The sequence below is a fragment of the Prionailurus viverrinus genome, chromosome C1 (assembly GCF_022837055.1).
Source record: "Prionailurus viverrinus isolate Anna chromosome C1, UM_Priviv_1.0, whole genome shotgun sequence".
In the NCBI taxonomy this organism is placed as follows: domain Eukaryota; kingdom Metazoa; phylum Chordata; class Mammalia; order Carnivora; family Felidae; genus Prionailurus; species Prionailurus viverrinus.
The window spans coordinates 186,680,440-186,689,631 of NC_062568.1; the positions used below are offsets into that span (position 1 = coordinate 186,680,440).

The window sequence follows — 9,192 nt, forward strand, 5'->3', positions numbered from 1 at the left end:
CTCCCCCGTTCATGCTCTGTCTCTCTCTGTCCCAAAAATAAATAAACATTAAAAGGGTAGATAGCATAAATACGAATCATTGGTAGATATTGTCCACATACCCTTCTTTAAAAAATAAATAAATAAATAAATAAATAAATAAATAAAATCTTAAAAAAAAAAAAAAAATAGGGGCACCTGGGTGGCTCAGTCAGTTAAATGTCTGACTTTGGCTCAGGTCATGATCTCACAGTTTGTGAGTTCGAGCCCCGTGTCAAGCTCTCTGTTGTCAGCACAGAGCCTGCTTTGGATCCTCTGTCTCCCTCTCTCTCTGCCCCTCCACTGCTCTCTCTCTCTCTCTCTCTCTCTCTCTCAAAAATAAACATTGGGGCACCTGGGTGGCTCAGTCGGTTAAGCGTCCAACTTCGGCTCAGGTCATGATCTCGCAGTCTGTGAGCTCAAGCCCCATGTTGGACTCTGTGCTGACAGCTCACAGCCTGGAACCGGCTTCGGATTCTGTGTCTCCCTCTCTCTCTTCCCCTCCCCTGCTCACGCTTCATCTCTCCCTCCCTCTCTCTCTCTCTCTCTCTCTCTCTCTCTCTCTCTCAAAAATAAACATTAAAAAATAAAATAAAATAAACATTAAAAAATAGACAAATAGTTACAATAAAGCATTTGTTGTGCTAGGGTAGGTACAGAGCTCTGGGGTCAAAGGAGGCCTCCTGGGAAAAGTGGTATCTTTTTTTTTTTTAATTAATTTATTTATTTTGAAAGAGAGAAAGATCAAGCACACCAGCAAGAACAGGGAGGGGCAGAAAGAGGAGAGAGAGAATCCCAAGCACTGACAGTGCAGAGTTGGACATGGGGCTTGTACTCATGAACTGCGAGATCATGACCTAAGCCAAAATCAAGAGTCAGTTGCTTAACCGACTGAGCCACCCAGGAGCCTCAAAAAAGTGGTATTTAAGAGTTCAACGGGGGCACCTGGGTGGCTCAGTGGGTTGAGCCTCTGACTCTTGATTTTGGATCAGGTCATGATCCCAGGGTTGTGGGATCCAGCCCCCGCATCGATCGCACTCTGCACTGAGCATGGAGCCTACTCAGGATTCTCTCTTTCTCTCTCTCTCTCTCTCAAATAAATAAAATGAAAAATGAAAAAAAGAGAGTTGGACAATCATCAGCCAACCTTGATGGGGGGAGACTGGCAGTGGGCAGGGGAGAGTATCCCAGGCCAAAGAAACAGTTCATGCAAAGGCCAAGAAGAATCACAAAAGCGAGGTAATGGGAACACAGAGAAGAGAGGAAGAATGTGAGGGCCCCAGGGTGACAAACCCCAAGGATGCCACTCTACACAGCTGTGCATCTTATCCTGAGGGCAAGGAGGCCTGGGAGGGCTTGAAGCACGGAAGTGTGGGGGTGGATTTATGGCTGCTGGGCAGAGACTAGACTGGAGGAGAAGCCTTGCTATCCTCTCCAGGATGGCCTGGACTAGTGTGAGGGCACTGGTGGCAGAGTCAGACATATTTAGAGGTGAGGCGGTGTGAGGAGTGACTTCTGAGGTATCTTCTGGTTTTGCGGACTGTTGGATCCTGGGGATGTTCTCTAGGATAGGGTTTCTGAGTTCCCTTTTGGACTTGTTGAATTGGTGGTCCTTGCAAAACGCCCAAGCCAGGATGGCCAGCAGACAGATATACAGGCTGTCAACCTCGGGAAAGAAGTCTGGACTGGAGGTTGGTGTTTGGGAGCCATCGGCATAAAGATAACAATAAAAATTCTATCTTCATTGAGACTTCATTGAGTACTTAGCAAGTGTCAGACACTTTTCTAAGTTCTTTACACGCACTAACTTATTGATTCCTCCCAACAACCTCGTGAGATACGTGTCTTCACTCTTGTCATTTTATAGATGAGGGGAGAAGAGTTAGGTACTATAACCAAGGTCGCACAACTACTAAATAACAGAGGGAGGTTCAAACCCCAGCAATCCAGTCAGAATCCATGATTTTCACCACACCATACAGCCTCTCACCTAGACAGTTGCTTGAGCCCCAGAAGTGGGTCAGATCAACTTCAGGATAGGGAGTGAGAAGGGCAGTTAATCAACCCTGAGGAATATGAGCCTCTAAAGCCCAGGGGCTGAGACCTGCTCTTAAATTTTCTTTGAAATGCTTAGTGTTTTCATTTTTAAAAATGAATCGCCATACAAAATTCAACTCGAAATGAGTCAAAGGCCTGAACGTATGTATTAACACTATAAACCCTTAGAAGAAAACGCAGGGGAAAGATTTCATGACATTGGATTTGACAATTATTTCTTTGAATATGACACCAAAACACAATCAACAAAAGAAAAAATTGATAAATTAGACTCCATCAAAATCAGCAGACTGAAAAGACAAACCAAAGAATGGGAGAAAATAATTGTAAATCACATATCTGATCAGTGGGTAATATCCACACCCTATGAAGAACTCCTATAACTCAACAACAACAAAAACCCCAATTAATAAATGGGCAAAGAGGCATGCCTGGGTGACTCAGTCTATTAAGTGGCGGACTCTTGATTTCAGCTCAGGTCATGATCTCATGGTTTGTGGGATTGAGCCCTGCGTCAGGCTCTGCTTGCTTGAGAGTCTCTCCCTCCTTCTCTCTCTGCCCCCCCCCAATAAATAAATAAACAACAACAACAACAACAAAAATAAATGGGCAAAGAACTTGAATAGACATTTCTCCAAAGAAGATATACAAATGGCCAATAAGCACATGAAAAGATGTTGATTCTCACTAATGCAAATTGAAAGTACAATGAGATACAACCTCACACCCATTAGGATGATGTCATTAAACAAACAAAACAGAAAAGTGTTGGTGAGGAAGTGCAGAAATTGGAACCCTTGCATATTGCTGGTGGGAATATAAAGTCGTACAGGTGCTATGGCAAACAGTATGGCCGTTCCTTGTAAAAATTAAACATAGAATGGCCATATGATCCAGCAATTCCACGCCTGGGTACATGCCCGAAACAACTGAAAGCAGGGACTTGAACAGCTATTTGTACACCCATGTTCATAGTGGCCTTATTCACAGTAGCCTAAGGTGGAAACAATCCAAATGTCCATCAACAAATAAATGGATGACAAAATGTAGCATGCAATGGAACATGATTCAGCCCTAAGAAGGAACGGAATTCTGACACATGTTACAACATGGGTGAACCTTGAAAACATCATGGTAAGTGAAATAAGCCAGTCACAAAAGGAGAAGTACATGATTCCACTTAGATGAGGTACCTAGAGTATTCAAATTCATAGAGGCAGAAAATAGAATGGTGGTTGCCGGGAACTGGGTGGAGAAGGAATGGGGAGTTAACTATCATCCTGTTAATGGGTACAAAACGTCAGTTTGGGAAGATGAACAGTTCTAGAGATGAATGTTAGTGATAGTTGCACAGTGAATGTACTCAATGCCATAGAACTATACACTTAAAAAATGGTAAATTTTAGGGGCGCCTGGGTGATTCAGTTGATTAAGCTTCCAGCTCTTGATTTCAGCTCCGGTCCTGATCTCAGGGCCGTGAGTTCAAGCCCTGTGTTGGGCTCTGTATTGGGCATGAAGCCTACTTAAAAAAAAAAAAAAAAAGTAAATGTTGTTATGTATACTTTGCCACAATAAAAAAAATTGAAGGGGCGACTGGGTGGTGCAGTCGGTTAAGCGTCTGACTTCAGCCAGGTCACGATCTCGCGGTCCGTGAGTTCGAGCCCCGTGTCAGGCTCTGGGCTGATGGCTCAGAGCCTGGAGCCTGTTTCCGATTCTGTGTCTCCCTCTCTCTCTGCCCCTCCCCCGTTCATGCTCTGTCTTTCTCTGTCCCAAAAATAAATAAAAACGTTGAGAAAAAAAATTTTTTTTAATTGAAAAAATATTAACAAAAAGGATAACTTTAACTTTTATAATATTAAGTGTGGCAAGACATTTCATGTTTGAGTAAACTTGCACTTTCCAAATAAAAATATGATACCTTACAGTTCCCACTGTTTTAATTTTAAACACAAAATTCTGTTTATTGTTGAGTTTTAATGTTACATATACAAGTTTAAGGGTGACTGGCTGGGTCACTCGGTAGAGTGTGTGACTCTTGATCTCAGGGTTGTGAATTTGAGCCCCATGTCAGGTGTAGAGATCACTCTAAAATAAAATCTTTAGGAGCACATAGGTGGCTAATCAGTTAAGCCTGCAATTCTTGATTTTGGTTCAGGTCATGATTTTGTGATCGTGGGATCAAGCCCTGCATTGGGTTCCAAGCTGAGCATGGGGCCTGCTTGGGATTCTCTCTTTCTTCCCCTCCCCCCCAAATAAATACATAAACTTTAAAAGAAAATTTAAGAAAATATTTTCAAAAAGCATATATGTATACACACACACACACACACACACACAAGTTATTAGCGCAAGTGTTCACATAAAATGACAGAATTTAAGTAACTCAAGTCTGTTTCTTTGCCTTTACAATGATTATGTCATTGTTCTTTCTGAAACTACTGTTTCAACTCAGAAATATGTAGTGTCACAGAGTTGAAGACACCTATTGAGCCCAAAGCAAGCTTGAGCGATATCACAATGAATGTGCATTATCTGAAATCTGTGTGTGTCAAGAGGTGACAATTTAAGTGAGATTTCTCCTAATTAACTTCCAGGTAGAACACAATGTTTATTCAAAGGTAAGTAATACATTGTGCTAATCTGAAACAAGCATATATATTAATAAACTCAACAGTATCTGTAGTAACTATTTAGAACTTAAACCAATAAACTTTTTGGGGGGGGAGAAGCTTTTTTTTTTTTTTTTTTTTTTTTTTTAGGGAGAAGCATTTTTTTTAACTGACATTGTTTAAATTTTTTTAATGTTTATTTAATTTTGAGAGAGGGAGAGAGAGGAAGACAGCATGCGCATGAGTGGGGGAGGGGCAGAGAGGGAGAAACAGAATCCGAAGCAGGCTCCATGATCTGAGCTGCCAGCACAGAGCCCGAGGCAAGGCTCCAACCCAGGGACCACAAGATCATGACCTGAGCAGAAGTCAGATACTTAACTGACTGAGTCACCCAGGCGCCCCAATATTATTCTTTTTTTTAAGTTTATTTATTGACAGAAAGAGAAAGTATGTAAGCAGGGGAGGGGCGGGGAGAGACAGAATCCCATGCAGGCTGTCATTGTCAGTGCAGCAGGGCTCGAACTCAGGAACCAACCGTGAGATCATGACCTGAGCCAAAGTCAGACGCTTAACTGACTGAGCCACTCAGGTGCCCCTGACATTGTTTAATATTGCTGATGGATGGTAAAAATAAAAAGCTGACCCATTTTTAGCCATTTTTATTCTGGCTCTGAAATTCCCTATAGACAATGCATCTTTATTGATCACACCTGGGTAGGGAAGACCCCCTACCATCATCCTACACTTGGTAGGTCACCCCCAGCAACACCGGGGTCCAATTCCACCTGGCAACTGTGGACCTGAGCTGAATGCCCTGGGGGCTGCCCTTTGGAGGCATTTAGTTTTTCAGTCCTTAATTTAAAGGACCCTCCCAGGAAACTCCCCCTGACATTCTCTCCCCCTTTGAATCTGGATTATTTCTCCGTTCTATTCCCACAGGACCCTGTGCTGGTTCTGTCAGTGACCTCTTACATTGTATTACATGTCCCCAATTCTAGGCTGAGCACCCTGGAAATAAGAACTGGACCCTCTGAATCAGTGAGTGCTCAAGGTTCTGGCCACATCAGGATATGTCTAACATGTCTGTCTCCAAGTTAAGTGCTTTCAGGAAGGGGCTGGTAGTACCCTGGAGGTGGTGTGGAGCTGCCCCAGGGTGTCAAGGTCCCTCAAGGTGTGGAGGGGGCCTTGCAACTAACAAAATTCTTTTATTCTATTCCTCACATCACTAACCCTAATTAGCAGGTGAGAAATGGAAGCTCACAGAGCCTGGAGAAATTGCTCACGGCTACAGAGTGACTCAGTGGCCAACTCTGGACATACACTTACTGACCTCTCAGCCAGGAACCCACCACAGCCCTGCGTCCAGTCGGGGCAGCTCCGACGTCACCCAGTTTGCCAATGTGCCCGTTTCACCGGGAGGGGGCGCCAGATGCCCGTTCCTTGGGAAGCCGGGGCGTTGGGGTGCAGGGACTGCTCCTTTGAAGGAGGCCCACCCGGACCGATGCTGTGGAACTGGGGAGTCCCGGTAAAGAAAGGGTAGTGTGTTGGGGGCAGTTTTGTAAGGGAGCAGGGGTTCAGGAGCGTTGGGGGCTGGGATGGAGGGACGCGGTGGGAAGGGCATTCGTTGCCTCCTTCTGGCTTTGCCTTGTCTGGCCCAGTTGGAGAAAGGGAGGGGTCTCCAGAGCGGAGGGCCGCTGCCTCCCCCTCTATTCTCGGGCTCGCTCAGGGCCTGGAGCAGACCGGACATTCCTAAGTCTCCGACGGGAAACCAGGAAATAGACCAGGGGGCCAGCCTCCCTGCAGCCTGGGCCCGTTCTTCTAAAGCCCGCCCTGCCCCAGGACTTGCCCGGAAGAGCCCTGAGGTGTCAGAGGCTCCAATCCCCAGGCTTCTGAACACTGCTTCGTCCCTGGAACTTCCCCTCCACACTTCCCTCCTTCCCTCCTCGCTCCTCCCCCACAGCCTGTGGGATCAGACCCATCCCCTTGAGCGCCAGACCTGTACAAGAAATGGTTATGCACTGACTTCCAGGTCAAACTCATGATCTATCCTCCTACACCTGGCTCTCTTCCTGAGTTCCCTCTCTCGATTAGTAGACCAGTATCCATCTGGTTGTTTGACCTGGAAAGCTTAGAATCATCCTTGACACTTTCTTTCACCTTCCCCATGGCCAACCCGATTTTTCTCCTCTTGTGTCTGGGTTCCCACCACTCACTGGCTAATTGCCGGTCATTTCTTATCGGAGTTTATGTTCTTCTCTGGACTCACTACTGTCTCTCTACTCCCCCTCTCCGCTCCATCCCTTCTCCAGGTGGTAGCCCTGGTAATCTTTCCAGATTGTCAATCTGATCAGGCCACCCACCTGCTGAAATCTTTCCATCGCTTCCTCTAGTGTTTTTGCAATAAAGACCAAATTCTTAGCATGGCACATAGGGTCCTGCTTGGCCTGGTCCTTCCTACCTCTCTGGCACTACCCTCCCTCTCACTCTCTTTGTTCCAACTACAAGGGCCGTGCTCGTCACAGGGCCTTTGCACATGCTGTTTCTGCTTCTGCCTGGAAACCCACCTTTCTGCCTTGTTAACTCCTACTCCTTCAGATAGAGGCTCCAGCATTGCTTTCTCAGGGACACTCTCCTTGACCTCCCTGGCCAGGTCAGATCCCCTACTGTTGACTCTCCTAGCACCACATACTTCTCCTTCACATATTTGTCATGGCTGTAATTGTTGATTTGTTTGCAATATTATGTAATTAAGGTCTGTTGTTTTCCATTAGACTCTAAATTTCATGAAGATAAAGACCATGTCAATTTTCACTCACTGGAAGTCTCCAGCACCTATATGCCTGGGCACATACCAGGTGCTCAATGTTTCTTGAATAAATAAGCAAATTAGTGTGGCATATTTCTCCCGATCTCTATTTCCTGAGCCTAAGCCTCTATTGTCTCCTCTCTGGACCTCAGCAATCACTTCTTCAGTGGTTTCCCAGTTTACAATCAAGCCTCTACCGGTTTCCCAACCAAGAGCCAGAGTGGTCTAATAAAAATGCCAGGCTGACCATGTCACCCTTCCCACCCCATTTTACAGCCTTCCATGGCCCTCGAGATAAAATCCAAACTCCTGAACACAGCCTTACAAGGACTTGCGTGGTCTGGCTCACCTCATCCCAGACACCACCTTCTCAACAGACCTTTCTTAATTCAGCAAATATTGATTGAGTGCCTATTGTCCCAGGCCTGAGGACTTAGTGGTGAGTAAAAACAGACTCCTTCAGATCTGCTTACCATACTCCAGATACTTCTTTCCATGCAGGGCCTTTGCACATGCTTTTCCGTTTGTCTGGGAAGTGCTTCTCTCTTCTTTCCTTTCTCCACGCTGTTGACTTTGCCCAGTCAGTCAACACCTACTCCCCTACCAGATCTCAGATTAAACACCGTTTATTCAGGGATATCTTATCCAACCTTCAACCTAAGGGTTCCTCTGTTACAGGCTGTAGTTGCTCCCTCTATTCCACCTTCCTAGCACTGACTGCATTTCCTATTTTTAGATTTGTGTATTTGGTTAATACCCACCCTCCCCACCAGGAGTTTCCATGTCTGGTTTTTGCTTACTATCATATCCCTCTGGTGCTTAGCTGGTGCTCCACAATATACTGAATAAAGGAGTGAATAAATGATTCTTCTGCAAGAGTATTCTGGGGGGGGGGGGCAGGGGGAGTGCGCCTGGGTGGCTCAGTTGGTTAAGTGTTTGGCTCAGGTCATGATCTCACGGTTTGTGGGCTCAAGCCCCACGTCACGCTCTGTGCTGACAGCTCAGAGCCTGGAGCCTGCTTCGGATTCTGTGTGTGCCTCTCTCTCTGCCCATCCCCTGCTTATGCTCTGTCTCTCTCTCACAAAAATAAACATTAAAAAAATAAAATAAGTAAATACCGCTTTCCTCATTAAAAAAAAAAAAAAGTATTCAGAGGGTGCTGCTGCTTGGAAAATGTTGGTGCCTCTGCCCAGGTGTGAATATGAGCTGGGGCTTAGGCTGGGGGCTTGGAGAGGTATGCAAAGGATCTCTCTCCCAGGAGAGGGCCTAGAAGCTGTTAGTCCTGTCCTGGTGTCCTTGTGGTTCCTGATCCCCAATACCTGAGATGTGGCACCCCCAGCCCTCCCCATCGCTCACACCGCCCAGCAACCCTGATCCTGTGCCCCTAGTCCTCTAGGGCTGTCAGCATCCTGATCCCTCCACCTGCAACTCTTCTCCCTGTTCTTTTTCACATGGCTGGCTCCTCCTCAACCTTCAGGTCAAGTCTAAATGCTGCTCCTTTAGAAGACACCTTATCTGAGTAAGTTTCCCTGGTATCACTCAGCCTTTCATCCAGTTCATTTCCTTCGTTGAAATAGAAATGCGTTTTACATTTATGGTCTGTGTCCCTAGAAGAGTTAGAAGCTTTTGATTACATCAAACAGAAAATCTGATTGTGTTGGCATAAACAATAAGTTGTCCAGTGGTAGGACTGGATTTGGG

The 9,192-nt window shown here is 45.7% G+C and overlaps 1 long non-coding RNA gene across 1 annotated transcript; it reads left to right on the forward strand.

The window, feature by feature from the left end:
- Window positions 1–6,125: 6,125 nt before the first annotated feature.
- LOC125171844 (uncharacterized) lies at window positions 6,126–9,010 on the forward strand. Its single transcript, XR_007154444.1, has 3 exons — window positions 6,126–6,210; window positions 7,768–7,930; window positions 8,969–9,010. It is a non-coding gene; the product is annotated as an uncharacterized LOC125171844 (long non-coding RNA).
- Window positions 9,011–9,192: the final 182 nt, after the last annotated feature.